Source organism: Prosopis cineraria, unplaced genomic scaffold, assembly GCF_029017545.1.
Source record: "Prosopis cineraria cultivar Desert tree isolate PC_DT_omini unplaced genomic scaffold, ASM2901754v1 PC12, whole genome shotgun sequence".
NCBI lineage: Eukaryota > Viridiplantae > Streptophyta > Magnoliopsida > Fabales > Fabaceae > Prosopis > Prosopis cineraria.
In genome coordinates, this window is record NW_026555343.1 from 22,297,867 (window position 1) to 22,320,654 (window position 22,788).

Here is a 22,788-nt window from a genome sequence, read left to right on the forward strand (position 1 = left end):
GGACGTATCCAACTCATGATGATAGAAGAATTGGAGAAAGGAAGGTCTGGTATGGAAAAGAGTCCAAGCCATGCTAGGGCATTGAGTTTCAAGAGCAAGAGCAATATTTGTAATTGTTACTTATTGGGTAATTCTTGTACTACCTTAACCTCTAATTCTACCCTATTTTCTTTTAGTATTAACTAGTGAGAAATTGAATTTAGAAGTTTTAAGGAGTTCATTTCTTAGCCTATAGTAATAGAAACGTTCTCCGAAACTAAACTAGTACTTTGTGACTAGTTTGAGTCAGAATGATAAAGCTTTGAAAGCTATAAGCACAATTTGACCTAATCTAGAGAGAGAGTAATGAGAGAAATTTGACTAGGTAAAGGTTAAAACTTGTAATAAGGGGTAATTAGTTATGATATACGTAATCGACTATGAATTATGGAATTGATAGCGATTAGGTGTTTAATTGTAATAATTGGTACTTTTTGTCAATAGTGAAATTGACTTTGGATGCCAATTTTGTATAGATTCTAGTATGAGATGTGTAAATATTTAGAGAGAGATTTGAGTAAGGAAAATTACACGGGTGACCCTTCCTATCGGACAAAAGGATTGAGGTAACTATATAGTTTGTTATGTTTATTAACTATTATAACTATGTAGAAGTAATTGTATAACTATGTTGATTTTTATGCACAATTTGGTATTGCAAACAAGTTTAGCATGAAATGGAATTAAGAAAAGAGAGTTTGAGAAATTTTTAGCTTTGAATGAATATATATATATATATGGTATAAAAGTATATGAAGTGCAAATGTGAAAGAGCAATGAATTGGGAAAAGAGCATAATCATAGGGGGTAGGAGTTCACCTAGGATATGTGGAGATGTGTGTGTGTGTGGAGAAATGAGTGAAAAATTCATATGGTGGGGCTAGCACCATGGGACATCTAGTGTAGCATTATATAAGCGATTACCATGGATAATCTAGTACAGCATACTATGGACTATTACCATGGGACATTCAGGCAGTCTGGTAGCTCCTTAGTGCTCGTTAAGGTTCGATTAGGATTCAATGATGCCTCTATCACAAGTGTGTGAAGAGGGAAATCATAGTCCACAGGTGGGTTAGATTACCTTTAACCAGGTATTTCTACGACTGAAAGTGTGCTCAGATCAGTAAGTGATTGATCCAATAGAGCCTATAGTTTCATGTTGGGGAGTTTTAGAGGATTAGTGGATAGATGATCATGCTAAGGTGTAAAAGTGTGTGAAAATGATTTATATGTAAAAGTGATGATTTAAGCTATAATGTAATACATGTATATGCTATATTATGGTTTTTGTTACTTTTGCATGGTTTTATGCTAATAAACATTGAATAAACTATATTAGTTACTGAGATATATATATCACCCATGGTTATTTATATTTTTCAAGCTCTGGTATTAATGGTTCAAAGGGGAAAGACTTTGGCTGAGGAGATATATCTCATTGAAGCCTTTGTATGATTTCAGTATAATGAACTTGTATGTTGTTAGTTATGAATGAGTATAAGTTGCCTTAAGATTCAAAACATGTGCATAATGTGGTAAATGTTGTGTTTTGGTGATTTTGGACTCTCTAGCCTGTTACATATGTGTGAATGGTGAAATGATTGAGTGGGCTAGTGGGTGAATGTGTATATGTGTGATTATGAGATGTACTTGAAGTGTGTATGAAGATTTAGCCTTGTATGAGATTGGAAAGAAAGAAAAAGTGATTTGGCCCAATGTGTAATATCGGTGGTTTACAAGCCAATTGTGTGTATATATGTTATATTATGTATATGTATGGTCAGTCAAGTGTCTATTGTCTATTTAGACATGGTTAAGGCCCAAAAAGTAGCTAATGACTTATAGTTTTGAATTGAGATGCTTGAATGGCAAATTTTGACTTAAAACAATCAAAATGCACTCAGGTGTCTAACTCTTGAATGGGACATCAAATTAAAATGAAACTAGTGTCATTAGTTAGATCATGAAACAAGCTTCGTGTGAGCCCTTGAACCACCCCAATCGAACATCAGATGTGAAAATGGCGTACCTCCAAAGTTTAGACCAAAAACCTACAAAATGACAGCAGAATTAAGTGTGTGCACAGTGATGCATGTATCTGCATGCCATGACGCATAGCATAGATGGTCATGCTATGGTCTTTGTATCACATGTCGGGTGCATGTGGCACGATCTATGGCACACGATCCAAGATTTTACTTAATTGAATTGTAGCACACATGTTTTCTTATAAATTTAGAGATGCTTCCGCTGTGTATTATTTTACAACTTAAATATATTATTTTATGATTTTGGAAATATTTTATTTTGGGATCTCAAAGTTTTCAAAGTAAATGATTTTGAATTGATTAGTGATATAAGTAGTGGAGATATAGAAATGTCAGTGAGAGCATTGTAATAGAAATGCCTTAAAATAAAGTTCATCTTTTAATTCTCTCAGCATAAACTAATGTGCAAAGCCATGGTTTAGTTGGAGCATCAATTTTTCACTTTGTGCGTATAAATCTCATTTCACAGTCTTAAGATCAGTGTTTTTCTTATTCAAGGACATGTTTTCTAGTTCTAGCACATGTATGTAAAAAAATATTTAGCAATGACCCCCATCATATATCATTGCATTATTGTAACTAGGAATAAGACTAATTTTCTTCTTGTAACATATGCTTTCTCTGATTAACACATACATAGGCTAGGCTTGAACTATTGGATAGGGAGGCATAATGGAAAATTAAAATTTTAAAATCTCTATCCTGATATGGACTGAACAAACTTGTTTAAGTCAAGGTGAATAGAAGAGTTACCTTTTAATTCTTCGAACTTGGCATACATTCTCTTCAAGAGTTTGGATCTCAAGAGCTGACAACGTAGATCTGCTCCCTTTACCAGTATCCACATGAACAACTCTCTAACTCGAACAGTGTGCTAACACTCCTAGCATCCGTTCTTCTTTGAACATTATTTTTTCTTTCTTTAGGATGTTTCATGGCTCTCAAAGTGTTTTTTCTATCAAAAGTTTTCTAACTCTCTCATCCTTTATAAAGGACGTCCCTATCTATATATAGTATATAGATAAGGGTTTTTCTCTTCCACGTAAAAGGCCCACAAAAATATAATTAAATATATCTCCTAAATTTAATCCATGATATCACATCTAATTTGAATTTATCTTGTAAATTCGAATTATAAAACTAACATGATAATTTCTTATATTATGTTAGTTTTAAATTTAATTTTATATGATAGATTAAATTTAATAACTAACATAATATAATATAGTATAATATATATCACATATACATATTATATATATATATAGGAATATATATATATATACATATATATTTCAAATATATATATATATATAATTATATTTTCAATTTTATATTTCATATAAATATATATAAATATTTATCAAATAAATATTCAAATATATATATATATATGTATATAATTCATTCACCCTATATTACATTCATTGAATCTAAACATATTCCAGATTCAATTAACTTGGACATTATAGCTCAAGTTAGGCTGTTCTTGTGTGTGACCCTGTAGGCCCATATGAAATTGGCAGTAGGCTAATTACGCTATTAGCCCACAAGTCACAAGTGGCCTCTAGCAAAACATTGCAACTACCCAATTCACATGGGAATCGATGATCCGATATAACTTATCATGTAACCATATCACATCCCTTTTGTCACATGATATTTTGGTCAAGTATGAGATATAAAATTATCATTCTCATTTACCTGACTGTTACTTTCTCGATCTCTGAGTGGACTAATAGTAGCAATGAAAAAAACCCTTTCCATCGTAGCATGGCCATACATTTTCTCAGTCGTACTCATCAAGGGGCCTAGTAATATCTCTCACTTAATATGACGGACTAATTCAATCTTGACTACTCATATTCCTCTACATGAATATTATTAAACTCAATCATAGCCTTTATGATCACCCGGTCAAAGGTGACTTTTCACAAAGTCAAAGTTTAATAGTCATCATGTAGAAATCCATAATGATCTCAGGTCGAAAGGCTTAGTGATATAGTTACATATGAGATAAGCCTATGACTAGTACCATGCAGCTTTTATATAGCAGGTCGGTTCAGCACCTTGTATTCTTTCAAGTGCCTATGACTTTGATTTGTATCTCTATAATTAATTAAATTCATACTAGTCTTGTTTCATCTATGATCCCTCCTAAATGACCGACTAAGAACATTTAAGACAATCACTATAGTTTATCCAAGGATACAGTTATCATACTAAACATGCAATTGTTATGATAACAAAAGAGAAATTAAATGTATTAAATAAGAATGTGCATAATACAATGATTGACCCTAGGGCACAATTTCCAACATGAACATGTGTACATAAATAGAAAATAAATAATGAATATGGCATGCGTTATAAGATTATAATCATAATTAAATTGTGATAACCCTAGGAGAAAATATATAAAAAATATATAATAATAGTATTAAGATTTATAGTAATATATGTATTATATATATTATTGGATTATATTCTTATAATTTAGGATAGATATAATACCATAATGCCCTATTAAAAATATAAATAAATAAGAACATCAAATTGTTTTTTTCATTCTTTCCCATTTTGTTTTCTGTGACAGTAATGGAGAGAGTGAGAAAGAGGAAGAGGATTTGAGAATCATCTTCATTCATTCTTCCTGTCACCAACACATACTTGTGGAGGAGAGCTATCCATTACTGCTATAGATCAACATTCAATTTGCTTGATCTTCTTCTAACTCAATTCTTGTCATTTAATTCTTCTTCCCTTACTTTGTTCTATCACCAAAAATCCTCTGTTTCTCCTTGTTCATGTTACTTCAATAATGTGTTGCTAAGTGCTTTATTTCTCCTCCTTCCTTTAGCACAATCTGGTATTGGGTATGTCAAAAAAAAAACAAAGAAACAAGAATCCTTTTCTCGCATAGTTTTTGTATGCTGTTGGGTAGGTGATTTTTTTATTTATCTCTTCAATTGCTGTTCGTGAATTAGGAGAGGGGTACGAGTTTGATGAAAACTAAAATTAGCAAGGTAAGGACTTCATTTTAGGGAGACATTCCTATTCTATATTTAGTTTTAGACGGTAGAGGAAGAAAAGGAAGATTTCTAGTTATGTTTGAATTGATTATTGATAAAGACATAAGTTTGGGAAGTATAGTAATGTTTAGAAATTGTTGAGCAAGAAATTTGAAGAGTATGAGACTTGATGGTTTTCATGTCTCAAAAATAAAGGGTGATTGGCACGGGATGTGAACCTCATCATACATCCCTTAAGCCCTAAGTTGAGAAATCTTCCTATTTTAAAACATAATTGAATTTGTGCCAAAATTATAACATACTTAATAAAAAATCATCCTAATAAAAGATTGAATATTTTCATATAAATTTTGGCAAAACACCTCCTATAAATAGGATCTCCTGAAAATCTTATAACATAATATTTTACACAAAATATAGTTTCAATCAAGAGTTTAGCTCCTTCCAGCCAGTAGACAACATATATCAAAATAGAAATATAGTTATGGACTATGTAGAGCACCTAACCTTACTTTCCAAAATAAAATACGTAAGTTCAAATATTTACATCAAAAGGGAGATAATGCTAGGCAAAATTCCACTCAGAATAGCTAAATGCCCCTCAAAGGTCGGCAATAAGATTAGTTTCAAATAAATAAATCTAAGACCAAAATAAATTTCTAGTGAATAGCATCCCAACAACAAATAATTAAATATGTATAAAAAGAAAGTTTAACATAATTATGTGTGCTAGAAATAACAATTTTCACAAACAAATATTTAATAAACTTCATCATAAAAGGACTTTATGTAAATTTAAATAAATTCTTGATTCATTAAAGTATCATATCAAACGTCATTATCATGTAATTTCAATAAAGTAAATAATTGCATTAAATAATTATAAATATGTCATTAATCAAAATAAATGAAAAATAGGTCCATCAAATAACTAAAAACTCATAATTATAGGAACTTATCAGAACAAGTAATAAATGTGGACACACAATCCACGAGGGTAAATAACTAAATGTGGCTTATGCTATGAAACAAATGTGCACACAGTCCATGAGGGTAAGTAACCAAATGCAGTCGAAGCCATAAAACAAATGTGGACACATAGTCCACAAGGATAATGCTAACTAAACATAGCTCAAAGCCATGAAATCAAACATGGGTATTAAACCACGAACAACAAACATGAGTGTGATGTTCACGAAAGTCAAACTAGCTAGTCATAACCATAGCATGCCAAGGCTAACGAAACTACCACTAGCAACTAGTGTTTTGTAATAAGTCCCTTTCAAATCCAATTTCAAACATGCGAGAAAACCATCAGTAATAAATAAAGTTTTCATTTTTAAAGTCAAACTTGCATGAATTATTCTCTATATCAATCCAATAATCGATAGAATGAAATCTCATAATCAAAGTACAAACTTATATTTATTCATTAACTAAAATGTCAAAACTGATAAAGGTAATTTCACAAAATAAAGAAGTTTAATAAACGAACTATTCGATAACCACATCATTATTACTAAAACAATTTGCATAAAAATGTACTATTGTAGTAAAGGAAATATTTACTGAAAAATCAGTTGGGATGCTATCCACTTACCTGCCAAGCCCTCAAAATCCAAAGTTTTCCCTTTTTGAACTTCTAAAAAGTTGGTCCTCTTCTCAACATCCTATAAAACTATATATAGAAAATTAATTAATGACCTTTACTCATCTCACACAAATTTCCTTCCATAGTTAACTCAACTAGTAGTTAATTATAACAACTTTAGAGTGTCTTGAGACCATAATCTACACATAAAGAGTTCTCTCTACTATTTAGTCATGGTTAACTACTCAATTAGAATCTAGTCTCTCTTAAGCCTTTTTACAAATACCTTGAGTGTATCCATGTTCAAAAATATACTATCCCTCTTTCGCTCTAATTTCCTTTTCTAAAAGTTCTCTTATAACAATAATTTAAACTAATCAAACTTCCCAACATCTACTAAAGAGATTAATTGTCTTCTAATAATTGTTTAATCAACAACAATATATGTACCACACATATCTTGCCATCATATGTCCAAACTCACATTTAGACATTTTATCGAATACCTTATAGGCATTAATCCTCAAACTAATATTAATCTTCCTTTTTATTCAACACTTGAGTTCATCAAATTTCCTAATTATTATTTTTATTATATATATATATATATATCCATACAAGCTAGTGTCAAGCTTAAGGAAAAGATCAAACTCTATCCAACTTAATCAATAGCAACCAACAATAATTAACTAACTTGTGAATTAAAGTCAACTCAGTTTACCATTTTTTCCATACACCTATGGCAGCCAATAAAGGAGAGGAATGAAAAATTTGAACCTTATTCACCAACACATCCATACACAGGATTAGACTAAAGAGAGGAGAAGGTGAGATTTACTCACCTAAGGATCAAAAATGGGTGAAGGGAGAGATTCAAGCTTCCATGGCTAGCCATGAGCATTGCAATGATGTAGAGACAAGGAGGCACAGATTGACAGCAACATGGAAACAAAAGGAGAGTCCCAAACCTTAATGAAATCCCTTACAATGGTGGATGTTGGTGACTCTAACAATGACAGTGATGGCAACTCTAGTAGCAACAGTGATGAACAAACGAGCCCAATGGTAATTAGGGAAGAAGAACGACTAACAGCAAGAAGTAAGGGAGAGGGGTTTTGCCTAGCTTCTAGTTGTGGACAGATGACAGTGGAGAAAGGTATGGACGGATGATAGTAGTGGTTAGGAGAAGAATGAAGACCAACAGCGAGGAAGGGAGAAGGCCAAGAACACGTGAAAATCTCCTTATTTTTCACTACTCTAGAGTTCAAACTGTAAAGGAAAGAAGAAAAATCTAGACTTTAAGAAATTGGGAAAATTACAAGAAATTGCAAGATGGGCACAAAATTTTTCCTATAATTTAAAACCAAATAAAGTCAAATTTTTGCTTGGTAGAAATCAAACTCTTGGTCTTCAAAAATATTTACTAGCATAAGTTCCACCAAACTACCATTTTCTACTTGTGATAGAACTAATTTAAATAAAATATCAATTGAGAATTTTTTTAGTAATTTAAAAATTCAAGGTCATTACAATGGTATAGTCTGATATTTGATGCCCACAAAGTGATTGTTAAAATGTAGAGGAGTTGGAATGGAATAATTATATATATTCAATGTATTAAGGACTAAAATTTAAATTTGGGATCATGTTTTTCTCTTATACAAAGTCATATCATGTTATGAAATTTAATCTAGGAAACCTTATAAGAAATGTAGGTGCTTGAAAGTTGCATGGTTGGCAATTTACAAATTTTGATACTTGTGTATGATTTGATTTTAGAACTCATATAAGATGTTTGATGACATGTGTGAGGATAAATTGAATAACTAAGCATGGGTAATGAATCATTGACTAAGTTTCTGAATAGAAGTTACTCATTTTTATGTTGTAACTTAGATTAAGGACTAGCAGCATATAGGTGTTGGAAATTGATGTGGGATCTATAAAGATTGTTGTAATAGCCTAGAAAAATAATAATAATAAATAATAATAAGCAAATATATATATATATATATATATATAAGTTGGTGTTTTAATAGTAGTTATATCAATTTTCGATCAAGATTATCAAGAAGGAGAGTTGATTTAGTGGTAGCTAAGTTAGACTTCTATCAGACAGGTCTAAGGTTCGAACCTTCTCAGTGTAAGAAAAGTGTTTTATTTTTCTTTTTGTTTTCATTAAAATTACTATTTTGCCCCATCAGACTTTTTTTAAAAAAAACAGAGAGCACTAGATCTGTGGGGGAGCTGCATTCATTTTCTTCATTTCTCTTCTTCCTCATTTGAAAATTCTAGACCAAGAGAGAGAGAGAGAGTGCGCTCAACCTTCATCCAATTTCTCCATCTTCTCTACCCGCCTTTTACGTTGCTGGCCGTGTGATAGAGCACTATGGTTTAGGTAAGGAGTTCTTAGTTCCCATTCATTTCTATTCTCCATGTTTCTCGATGGGTGCTGTCGGATCCTCATCCTTCTTCACTTGTTCTGTTCGAGAGTCATTAGCACATGAGGAGCTAGTCTAAGATTTGTAGAGGTCTGATTCTTGAGCTGGAGGTTAAGTTATAGCTGTCTTCTTCTCCCCTATTCCGTCGCCCCTTTTCTATTTATTCCTTTTCATGTTATGGATGATCTGAGCTAAGGTAATCTATTCCTTCACTTCTCTATTATTACACGAGTAATTGTGTATTGGGACTGTGAAATCTCTCCTTCCTTTCTTTGCTGTCATGAGTAATATGGAGAATGAGGATTTAATTTTTCTTGAATTAAGAATGATTATTTATTGATTAACTGGAATCGTGAAAGCTGATTAATTACATGTCTATGTTAGAAATTTTAGGAAATGGAATTGAATAGGAAGAAGCTTGGTCATAGTTGAAGTTCAAATGCTCACAAAGTGCTTGGTAGAATGTTAAAGAGAGAGTGTGTTGTTATTATAATGGCTTGATTCTTATATATAATGATTATTGCTGATTAAATAAATTATTATTGGAAGACACTTATCTTTTATGGAATTTGGGAAGGTTGATTGGTTCAAATATCTATTTTGTAAAATTTTTGGAGTTAGAATCAGGGAGGAAAATGATTGATTTGAATTTAAGAATTAATGTGTGATAGGCATTGGACAAAAATGTCTATTAAAAGGAGTTTTATTTAATTATGAAATTTATAAATTTTACCAATTATTGTGATGATGCATTTGGTATGGGCTCTATTTAAGTCATCTTAGGCCATGTTTGGTATGCAAGAATCATCCAGAAAGAATCAAGAATGGAAACGGAATCCTGAGGAAGACAAGTTTGGTACATTTGAATTGTGATTCTTGGGAATCCATATTCAAGGAAATTTCCCTGAATTGGATTCCATCATAATGAAGATGGAATAGGTCAGATTCCATGGAATTAATCTTTTCAGACCACCATGCCCTCCATCTTATCTCTGCTTTTTTTTTCTTGTTTTGTTCGCTCTAAAATCTTCCTCTACTAACATCAGTGTTGTCTCCCTCAAAAACGGTGGAGTTTCTTCGAACAGTAACGAGTATTCCTCCTTCTCTCAATTCGCCTTCACGCTCCCGGAATACATCTTCAACTTCGGTCGCCTCCGCCTTGCTTTCTTTCTCTGATTCTCGTGCCCTCTGCAGCTTGGTCTCTTCACTGCAATTGCTTTTGAATTGCAGAACTGACATGGGAGATGGTAGACGGTGTGATTTATCATCAGAATCATAGCCGGAGTCGGACACTTCTGACTTCACCACCACATTCATTTTCGTCTTCACCACCACCTCTGCTTCATCGGGCTTTTCTCTCGGTAGAGGGGTCATGAAGTTTGTCAACACGTTCGGTCCACGTATCTTAATCACTGCATTATCATAAACCATAACCTTGAAGCACCCAACTCTAGTGATGGAGGCGAAGGTAGCTTGCAGGGACTTGCAGCCATGGACAGGGCCTAAGTAGTTGAGGCAGGTGTCATCGTCTGTTCATGGCGACGCTCACCCAAGTCTGGGCATCGCTCATCTACATGCGGGATAGCAAAGGTGCTTGAGTTGTGGAGGCTCATAGGCACCAGCCACCGCCGACGACGTCTCTCCCCCCTCTCTCTCTCCATGGCATCTCTCTCTCTATGCAGCTAAACTGTCAAGGTCGTGGGTAGTGGGAGGAAAGGTATGGTGGGGCTTTTTTTCTAGCAAGGGGTATTTTGGTATTTTTATTATTTTAAATACATATAATTATTAAAATTATATCAGATTCCATACTCATACCAAACAAACTTTTATAATCCAATTCAATTCCAATTCTGATTCCAATTCTGACTCTGATTCCAATTCCAATTCTATTAAAAACTTTTCCATCATACCAAACGAGGCCTTAGTCTTGTGGAGAATTTTAACTATGTAGTTGTTAGGTGGTTAACTGAATTTTGAAAATAGCACTATTGATAATTTATAAATTATAGTGTTGACTCATTTTAGGGTGCACTTAAGGTGTTTGATAAAGTGGGTTGTAGAAGTATTTTTTTAGAGTTAGGTGTGCACTCATATAATATACATACCTCGATTAAAAGTTAACTACTTGTGCTTGCATGGAGTTGGAAAGACAAGTGTAGTTTGTTTTGGATATATATACATATATAAAGTATTGTAAAGGCTAAAGGACTTTAGTTATATATCGGATTGACTTAAGAATGTAGTGACTATAATGTTGTTATGGAAAAGGAGTTTAGTAAACATGAATAAAGGTCACTAAAATTCTATATTATTGAATAGGAGATTTGGAGAAAGAAAATCTTGATTAGGGTAGTAAAGGAGGATTGAACCTTTAAAGGGAAAATTTTACACTTATGAATATTGTAGGTAAGTGGATAGCGTCCCAATACTGATTTTTTTTTATAAAAAAATTTCCTTTACTAAAATAGTACATTTTTATGCAAATTGTTTTAACAACAATGATGTTTTTATTGAATAGTTTTTTTATTAAACTTCTTTATTTTATGAAATTACCTTTATCAGTTTTGAAAGTTTAATTGATTAATAACTACAAGTTTGAATTTTGGTTATGAGGTTTCATAATATCAAATATTGGATTGATACAGAGAATAATTCATGTGAGTTTGACTTTAAAAATGAAAACTTTATTTATTACTGATAATTTTCTTGCATGTTTGAAATTGGATTTGAAACGGACTTATTATAGAATACTAGTTGCTAGCGGCAATTTTATTAGCCCTTGGCAAGCCATTGTTATGACTAACTAGTTTGACTTTCGTGAGCATCGCACTCACATTTGTTATTCGTGGCTTTCATACTTGCATTTAATTTCATGACTTCAAGCCGTGTTTAGTTAACATTACTCTTGTGGACTGTGTGTCCATATTTGTTTCATAGCTCAAGCTATGTTTGGTTACTTACCTTCGTGGACTGTGTGTCCACATTTGTTTTTATGGCATAAGCTGTATTTGGTTATTTATACTGGTGAACTATGTGTCCACATTTGTTACTTGTTCTGATAAGTCTCTATAATTATGAGTTTTTAATTATCTGATGGATCTATTTTTCATTGGTTTTGATTAGTGATATATTTATAATTATTTAATACAATTATTTTATTTATTAAAATTACATGATAATGACATTTGATACAATAGTTTAAAGAATTAAGAATTTATATAAAGTTACATAGAGTTTTTTTATGCCAATGTTTAATAAATATTTTTTTGTGAAAATTGTTATCTCTATGCAAGTAATTGTTTATTTTTTCATACATATTTAATTGTTTATTGTTGGAATGCTATTCATTGAAAATTTATTTTAGTCTCAAATTCATTAGCTAACGCTGATCCTACTGCTGACCTCTGAAGGGCATATATCTATTCTGGGTGGAGTTTCGCCTAGCATTATCTCTTTTTAATGTCAATATTTGAACTCATATATTTTGTTTTGAAAGTAAGGTTAGGTGCTTCACATAGCCTATAACTAGTTTTCTATTTTGATATGTTATCTGTTGACTGGAAAGAGCTAAGCTCCTGATTGATATTTTATTTTATATAAAATATTATGTTGTAGAATTTCGAGAGATCTTATTTACAGAGGAGGTTCTATCGAAATTTCTACAAAAATATTGAAACTTTTATTATAGTGATTTTTATCAAATATGCTATAATTTTCAATACAAAATTCAATTTTGTTTTAAAAAAATGAAAAATAAAAAGATTTCACAATTTATGGCTTAAGGAATGTATAATATAGCTCACATCTTGTGCCAGTCACCCTCTGTTTTCAAAGCGTGACAATTGTTATATTTAATTATTTATTTTTGACTTGTAATTTTTTTTATTTATTTAAATCTTCAAGGATATTAAAATAAAGTACCATTGTTTTAAGTTATGGTGTTATGGAAAGAGTTCATATGTTAACAAAGAGTTTAGTAAGGACATTGTTTAGTTAAAGTGTATTATGTGTTAATGGATTATTATAACTTTGAGGGCTATAGAGAAATGTGGTAGGAAATGAATGTCTTTGGAATAACAACCAAAAAATTAATGTTCGAGAGCAAAGGAGGAATACACTACATAATTAAGTGAGGGAAAAATTAAGAGTTTTACAAAATTTTAGAGGTTCAATTATCATTATATTGAAATGATTCCAGAATAGACCTTATTGTGAAGATTATTAAGGAGTAAATTATATTGTTAGAATTGTCTCAAGTAAGTGGATAACATCCCAAATTAACTTACCCATAAATTTTTTTTAAATGAAATATTTTTTAAGAAAATAGATTTGATGTACCATTTCAAGTGTTGAATATTTTTGTTAACTATGTTGTTTTAGCTTGTGAAGTTGTAATTTGTATGGTGAAGAATATTGAAGTTGTAATATTCCCATGCATATTTTAATTATAAAATATATCTTGAAGGTTGAAGAAAAAGTTTTATTAGTTATAAGCATCTTTTATTTGATAAAGACAAGTTTGGAATTAGTGAAAAGCTTTATTTTGAGAAGGATTGAGATTTTTAAAAGGTCCATGCAAGTTTGATATTGAAAGTAGAAAAATTTATCTTGATAATGATTATTTTTTTTGCATGATTGAAAATTGATTTCCAGAAGACTGTATGCAAAACACTGGTTGCTAACTATAGTTCCATTAGCCCTTGGCACGCAATGGTTATTACTAGCTAGTTTGATTTTTGTAACCTCTATCTTCATGTTTGTTATTCATGGGTCTCGTACCTGTGTTTGATTTCATAGCTTTGAGCCGCGTTTGGTAATATTACCCTCATGAACTGTGTGTTTACATTTGTTTCATGACTCAGGCCACATTTAGTTACTTACCTTCTTGGAGTATGTGTTCATATTTGTTATCATGGCATAAGCTACATTTAGTTATTTACCCTCATGGACTGTGTGTCGACGTTTGTCTTTGTAGTTTATGTTGCGTTGACTGTGTGTTCATGTTTGTTACTTGTTCTTTGAAGTCCTCAAATGTTAGCTTTTAATTGATCTGCGAATAAACACTTTATTCATTTTAATTAGCAAATGTTAATATTTTTATTTATCTACTTAATTTATTTTTTGTCACAAGATCAGGTGTTAAAATTGTTTTGTTGATGGAAATTTAACAGTTTAGTGTTTTGAAGCTCTATAAAATCTCTTAATCTCCAAGTTCAGTGATTATATTATATATTGATTGTTTTCTCTTTTATTTGTATATAACTATTTAAATGTATTCATCTTGAATCTTTTAATTTATTACTGGGATGTTATTCACTAAAAAATATTTATGTCTTAGATAATGTAGCAAGTGTTGTACCTTCAGTTGAGGGGTTTCATTGCCAAGTTGAAGTTGAAGCATTACATTAGTTAATCTCCATTATTTCAAAACTTGAATTCATATATTATATTTTGTAAATTCTATTCTAGAGGCTCCACACATGCTATAATTAGAATCCTCATCTTGATTAACTGTTATTATCTATCTATTAGTAGGCCAAAGCTCTTTGTAGCGGTCTGAAATTGCTATTGTAAAATCTTGAGAAATCCTATTTTAGGGGAGGTTATATTGAAATTTCTATAGAAAATTCATAACTTTTGTTAGCATGTAAATTGTACATGTAAGAATTATGCCATGTATTATAAATACATTTAAAATTAAAAGCAATAATTTCTTAAGTTAAGGGTTAAGGGATGTAAGTTCTTGTGCTTATTCTGTGTTGATCATGCCTAAATTTTAAGGCGTGACATAAATGGTGATACAGGGTCAAGGTCAGATTGATCGTACATGCATTCCTTTGGGCAACTTAAATAGGATAAAGTAGGATAAGTTGAGTTTGGATTGTGAATTCTAGTTTATTTCATTTTAATTTGTATTTGCAGGAGAGGCACTTCTTAGCTTCAGGACAGCAATTAGCCCTAACAATGACCTGTTACCTTGGAGGCCTGAGGATCCTGATCCATGAAAATGGAAAGGAGTAACATGTGATCCCTAAACCAATTTAGATTGTACTCATATTGGGTTGTGGGTTAATATTTATTTGTTTCATTATACTCATATTAACTATTGGCATTTGATTGATTATTTTTGTTTTCTTGATATTAAATTTATATTAGTTTTTTTGGATATTATTTTTTTTTTCCAGATATTAAACTTGAACTTGACTCGATTCTAGATTTTGAGATATTTAGTATAGGATATGCTACAGTATGACTCTTCCTTGAGCTTGAATTTTTTTTTTTTTGTTGATTAATTAGGATTTCCTATTTTTAGAAGAAACTCTATCAAAATTTTATCAAAATTTACAAGAAAGTCTAGATTTTCTTAAAATTTTATGATTATCATAGATCTGTATAAATTTTGGAATAATAAATTTGGATTAATTTTACATAAATAAGAGTTGGTAGTAATTGTATTTAAAAATGAATGTGGAGTATAGTCGAACTTGAATTTGACTATTGATTAATTAGGGTGTTTTTGTGTTGAATTTATATGATTCTTGACTTTCAAATAATTAATGTAGAATATGTTAAGTTACAAATTTATGGAATTATTTTGATTGATTTGTTGTTGAATATGGCTTGAGCTTGAATTTGGTTGTTGTTGATTAATTGGAATGTCCTATCTTTAGGGGAGACTTAGTTGTATAAAATTTAATTTCATCTCTAAAATGTTAATTAAGTTAAATTTTGTTTCTAACATGTTTGGATAATGACATCTTCTTTTATTGTGTTTTTTATAGGTGTACCTACAAATATAAGGCTAAATGTGTAGTTACTATGTAATGAAATTTATGAGAGAAGTAATCACACAAGAGTTGATTATTCTCAAGAATGTAAGTGTTTTAAAACTAAATTAATGTTTTACATATAACATATAATTAATTATATGTTATTTTCATTTCTTTTGTAGCATTATGCAATAGCAAGGTTCTTACATTTTAACATCAAGTAAAAAGACGTGATTGAGGAGTGATCAAAATATATAATTGATTGTTTGTAATAAGTAACTTCTAATGTTAAAGAAATACCAAATGTTTTATTTGTTGGACTAGATTAAATAAGTTAGAAAATTAATGTAGTTGTTTTAATTTTAATTTCTTTAGTTGTATACAACTTCCAATGTTAAATTATAATGTTTACCAGATTTATTTTTGATGATGTTTTGGATTAGTTATTTGTAAATGAATTGTAGAAGAAAATAAAAAAAATCAAATTTTTTAAAAAATAATAGCATAAGGGAGCGCTTTCCTAGAAAATGCTCCTATATATTGGGCACACAAAAGCGCTTTTAAGAAAAGCACTCCTGTATGCCACACATACTTGAGCACTTTCCTTAAAAGTGCTCCTGTAAAGTTAAAAGGGATTTTTAAAAATTTAAAATTTCAGAGCCTACAAGAGCACTTTTTATAAAAAGTACTCCTGTAGGCCTCTTTTATGAGAGCTCTTTATAAGCACTCCTATATATATGGGAGCATTAGCTACAAGAACACTTCAAAAGTATTCCCATAAGCTAAAAATAAGTGCTCCCATAGACTTATTTTGTAGTAGTGAAATTTGATTGGAAAAGTATTATGTATTGATGTTGTAGAATTGTTGGAGAAATTGTGGGATGGGATTTGAAGAACTTAGTACTAAAATTTGAACATTATTGCTTATAAGATGTTTGATAAAATGCTTGGTGAATGGTGGACATAAATGTGATAATTGTATTATTGATAATTAAATTTTATGAAAGGCAATTATTCTCCATAAAGAAAGCTGGAATTATAAATAGAAAAGTTCAAAAAGAGTATTTTTATTGATAATTCAAAGATCCAATTTGCTATTAAAATATTAATCTTTGGAACATCTATGAAATGTTTGAAAAATATTGAAGTTTAGAATTAGCTACACTACTTTTTTGAATTATTTTGGATTGAAAAGGTTCAAAAATAAATTTTATAAAAGACAATAACAATGGTATTACTTAGGCACAAGGATTTAAAGAGCAAGCATAGTTGCAAAAGGACTAGTTATGTAATAATCCAAGAATTTTAGTGAGAATTAAAATTAATGAAAAGGTATTTTAGAACATTTCTTACTTAAAAAATTTTGGGATAAATTTATCTAGATGCATTATGTAACATTTAAATTTCTAATTTTGTGTTAATGATTGATTACATAATTGAATCAGTAATTTAATGTGGGATTAGGGTTCTAAATTGTGAAGTATTGTATTGACTATTTGGGGTGCTATGTGAACAAATATGAGCAAAAGAATGAGATCTTGAAGCAGAGCGTGTGAGTAGAGTGAGGATTTTTCTCACTATGCCACTTGTCGTGGCAGAGGATGGATGCACCACGGTGCATGGTGTAAAACTCAAATAAGTAAGAACATGTCCAACTCATTAAAATAAAAGAAGAAGCAAAGAAAAGAGAGTCAGGTGTGAAGGAGAGAAGAAAATATGCTAGGGCATTAGTTTTCAGGAGTAAAAGCAACATTTTTGACATGTTACTTATCGAGTAAGTCTCGTACTACCTTAACCTCCAATTCTACCTTGTTTTCTTTTAGTTTTAACTAGTGAGAAATTGAATTCAGAAGTTTTAAGGAGTTGATTTCTTATTCTATAGTAATAGAAAGGTTCTTCAAAAATAAACTAGTACTTAATGACTGGTTTGAATTGGAACGATAAAGCTTTAGAGCTATTGGCACGGTTTGCCCTAATCTAGAGAGAGTAGTGAGAGAAATTTGGTTAGGTAAAGGTCTAAGCTTGTAGTAAGGAGTAATCAATTGTGATACGCGTAACTAAGTATGAATTGTGGAATTGATAGTGATTAGGCACCTAATTGCAATAATTGACACTTTTATCAATAGTAAGGTTGACTTTGGTTTGCTAAGTTTGTGTAAATTCTAGCATGTGACAAGTTAAATAGTGAAAGAAACTCGAATAGGGTTATGGATCACAAGTAATCCTTTCTATTGAACAGAAGAGTTGAGGTAACCATATAGTTTATTATATTTATTAACTATTATAACTGTATAAAAGTATTTGTATAATTGTGGTTTAGTTAGTTTTTATACATGATTTGGTACTGAAAACAAGTTTAGCATGAAATGGATTTATGAAAAGAAAGTTTGAGAATTTTTAGTTTTGAATGAATGAGTATATATATATATATATATGTTATGAATAAAAGTATATAGTGTGCAAATGTGAAAGAGTGAAAGAGCAATGAATTGTGACAAAGGGCATGATCATAGAAGGTAGGAGTTCACCCAAGATATGTGGAGATATGTGTGTGTGGAGATGTGAGTAGAAAATTCATATGATCAGGCTAGCACCATGAGACATCCAGTGTAGCATTATATGGGTTGTTACCATGAATAATCCAATACAGCATACTATGGGATTGTTACCATGGGACATTCAGGCAATCTAGCAACTCCCTAGTACCTATTAAGCTGTAGTTAGGAGTCAGATGCCTCTGTCACAAATGTGTGTGAAAAGGAAAATTATAGTCCGTAGGTGGGTTAGATTACCTTTGGTCGAGTGTTTCTACCATTAAAAGTATGCTTAGGTCAATGAGTGACTGATCCAGTAGAGCTTATGGTTTCATGTCAAGGAGCATTGAATGTTCGGGGGTTAGATGATCATGCTAGTGTGTATTTATGGGAATTATTTTGAAAAGATGAAATTTCTTCATACTTTGATATATATTTGATATTACCTTAGTTTTATTACTTTGGCATGGTTATTTATGATAATACACATTTAACGAACTATATTGGTTACTAAGATTTTTATCTCACCCTTGTTATTTATATTTTTCAGGTTCTGGCACTAGTGTTTCAAAAGGGAAAGACATTGAATGAGTTGAGATCTCTCATTAAAGCCTTTATAAGGATTTGGTGTAATAAACTTGTTTGTTGTTAGTTAAGAATGTGTATAAGTTGCCTTAGGATTTAAGACATGTGCATAATGTTGTGAACATTGCACTTTAGTGATTTTGAGTTCCCTAGCCCCTTTATATATGTGTGAATGGTGATTAGGTAGGCTAATGGATGAATGTGAACATGTGTGGATATGCAGTGCACTCGATATGTATATAGATATATGGCTTTGTATAAGATTGCAAAGAAGAAATGTGATTTAGCCCGATGTGTGACATGGACAATTTACAAGCCAATTGTGTATACGTGTGTTATATTGTATATATGAATGATCAATCAAGTGTGGATTGTCCATTTGGACATGGTCAAGGCTCAAAAAGTGGCTAATGACGTATGGTTTCAAAATGAGATGCTCAAGTGGCTAATTTTGACATAAAATGATCAAAATGCACTTGGATGTCTAACTTTTAAAAGAAATATCAAATTGAAATGAAACTAATGTCATTAGTTAGATCATGAAATAAGCTTCATGTAGGTACTTGAATCACCCCAATTAGACATTGAATGCAGAAATGGCGCACATCTAAAGTTTACACCAGAATCTACAAAATGACAGCAAATTTAGGTGTGTGTGCCGTGGCACATGTATTCATAAATCATGGTGCATGACATAAAGAGTCACATTGTGGTCTCTGTGCTACATGCCACAGCGCATGTGGAGCCGTTGTGCATTGTCTTAGAATTGACTTGATAATGTTAAAATGTACATGTTTTCTTATGGATTTAGAGATACTTCCCTATGTATTATTTTACAACTTAAATATATTATTATATGATTTTGGAAATATTTGATTTTGGGATCCCAAGGTTTTTAAAATAAATGATTTTGGATATATGAGTAGTTAAGAAGAGGGTTGTATGGTAATTTCAATGAGGACATTACATATTGTTGCCTTAATGGAAACCCTGCTTGCTAAATATCCTTAATTTTTGGGTTCAAAACCTCTCTTGATCCTAACTCTTCCAATGCCCAAACTCTAGCACAGACCAAGCTTCAGGGTGTCTCAAGGTCTAAATAATGCATTCTAAGTTAAACCAACAACATACATACATCAAGCCACAACATATATATATATATCAATGTGCTAGCACATCGGCCTCCTAATTCAGGGCCCGAGGAATATGTACTAGTATTACTTCCTCAAAATCTTTCAATATCTGGGAGGCCCCTACGTAGTACATTACTAGAGCTGAGCTCGTATACTTATATTTACCAGTTAATTTTTTAATAACAAGTGGGGAGTCTCCTTCTATGATTACCTCAAGGGCTTTCAATTCCTAAAGGATTTCGAGCCCTGCGCATATTCAGCTTGGTTGTTAGTACACCCAAAGTCTAATTGAAGAGATAATATAGTTTTTATGCTTGTAAAAGATGTTATTACCACCCCAACCCCAGATGCTTGTTTTATGCTAGACCTATTGAATTTAAGCACCTAAGGTTTAGGATTTACTGAGAAGCTAGGTAATTCTTTTTCATCTTCGGGTAGCTCGGTTAAAGGATGACGAGTGTAACATCTTTGAAAATTTAACTTAAGGTTAATTGGGTTATTAAGGACAAATTAGAAAATTGAGAGTTAACTTGGAATAAAAGATAATGTACAGATGGCTAATGGGTCTATTGGACCCTAATTAGTGCTTAAAATTGGACCCTAGGTAGTATTAGGCCACATTTAGGCCCAATTAGATAGACTATGTTCGAAACATTAATTTTTGGCCTTTAGCTAGAGGTAAAAGTCTCTTAGCCATAGCCAAAACTCAATTTTTAGGATTCTAGATCTGCATTTCAACTTAAAAAATAGGGAGTTAAGTGGAAGTCCAAAGGTTAATGAGGAGAGCTCTGCTAGGGTTTATTGTGGGCATCCAATTGAGTCTATTTGGAGCTTCTAATCACTTGGGTAAGTACCTACAACATCTTCTCTTTCTCTTTTGTGTATTTTCATCATTGTTTTTGGGGAGTTCTTTAGGAATCTAAAAATGGGTTGTGATTTTGCTTAGAATTCTAACTTTAATGGGATTAATGGATATTTATTTAAGTGTCTAACATTTGGGTTATGATGCTAATGAAGTTTTAGAATTTCAAAGTGAGGTTTGAAGTAATTAGTTGAGCTAAGAAGGTTATGAGTTATTAATGGTGTTGATTAGACTAATGGGAGTCTAAGTGAACTAATGGAACCTAAAAATGGATTTGGTTGTGGGTAGATGACCATAATGGGATTTTTGGGTTTAGGCTTTAATTAAGTTAATTAAAGATAATTAGTCATTAATGAATATTGATGTGTTTGATTGTAGATTGAATATTATTGGTGCTATTGAACTTATTGGAGGCTTCATTTAATATTCACAGGTACTCTTGGTTAGTAAACCAAGAGTTGAGGTAACCGAGAATTTAAGTATCGTATATCATTGTGTTTGCATTTACACTTTAAGCATTATTATGTATGGCTTGAAATGAGCTTATGGATAAATATGTTGATTTTGAATTATCCAAATATGAAACATAACTTATTGTGATGAAGTGTTTAGTGATTATATTTATATAGATGTTAAGCCTAGATTGCCTATAAGATGAATGTGTTAACAAGATGAGTGGTCATAATTGATGATGTTGGAAAAGATGTGGTAAGCATGCATATCTATGATGAAATACTTGATGATTATTTTTATATGAATGTTATTCAGTATTTGAGATATGAATTATGGGATTGGATTGGCTATGAGTTGATTATATAACGAGCTATTGTAAACTATAATGTGGTGTAAACTGTAATAAATATGCAAGTTCTAAAAATTATGGTGATGATGAATTACTATGATAAACATGAGATTATATTCACATTCGTTGATTAAACTTGCATGATCATAATAGATGAGAGTTCACCCTAGCATGGTAAAGGAATTATGATGGAAAATCCACATGGTGCAGCCTCCACTGAGTTTACGCATAGTGGTTGGCATACTTCATTATTATATGTGCTTAGTATTACCAATAACCTACAAGTGCGACATGGGTCGGGCATGATGCTCAGTATCACTGGTCCTGAATTGGATGGTATGGGTCGAGCACTTATGACACCCCAAAATTCAAGTAGGGGGAATCCATATTTTGAGAGTGAGTGTGCGAGCCTTTAACCTGGTGACCCTTCACAATTGAAGAGCGGAGCTAGTCCAATCACATAGGCTAGACCTATACGAGATAATAGTCTATGGATTTGGTCAGATGATATAAGGATTGGTATAAGATAGTCGTATTTGATCATGCAAAACACATTATAATGATACCTTGTGAATAATATTGGTTTGCCTTATGTGATATTAAATACTTAACTGTTGTGATTGCTACACTTTAATATGCTTGATTAAATAACCTGGTTACTGAGATGTTTATTTCACTCCTGTAGTTTAATGTTTACAAGTGAGGATCAAGCTAAGGGTAAAGGGGAGGCCTATGAAGCTAGAGACTGAGTAATTAATTGTAATGTCTTTTTTTTATCTGTTATGTGTAATTTGAATACAATATTTGCTAACTAGGGGTCTTTCATATTGACTTATGTTTATTTGAAGTCCACTTGCATTTGTAGTCTTAAACATTGAATTTAGTCATTTTTAGATTGTCTTTGCCGCAATGAGGTCAAAACCCTTAATCCGACTATGGTAGTGTGCC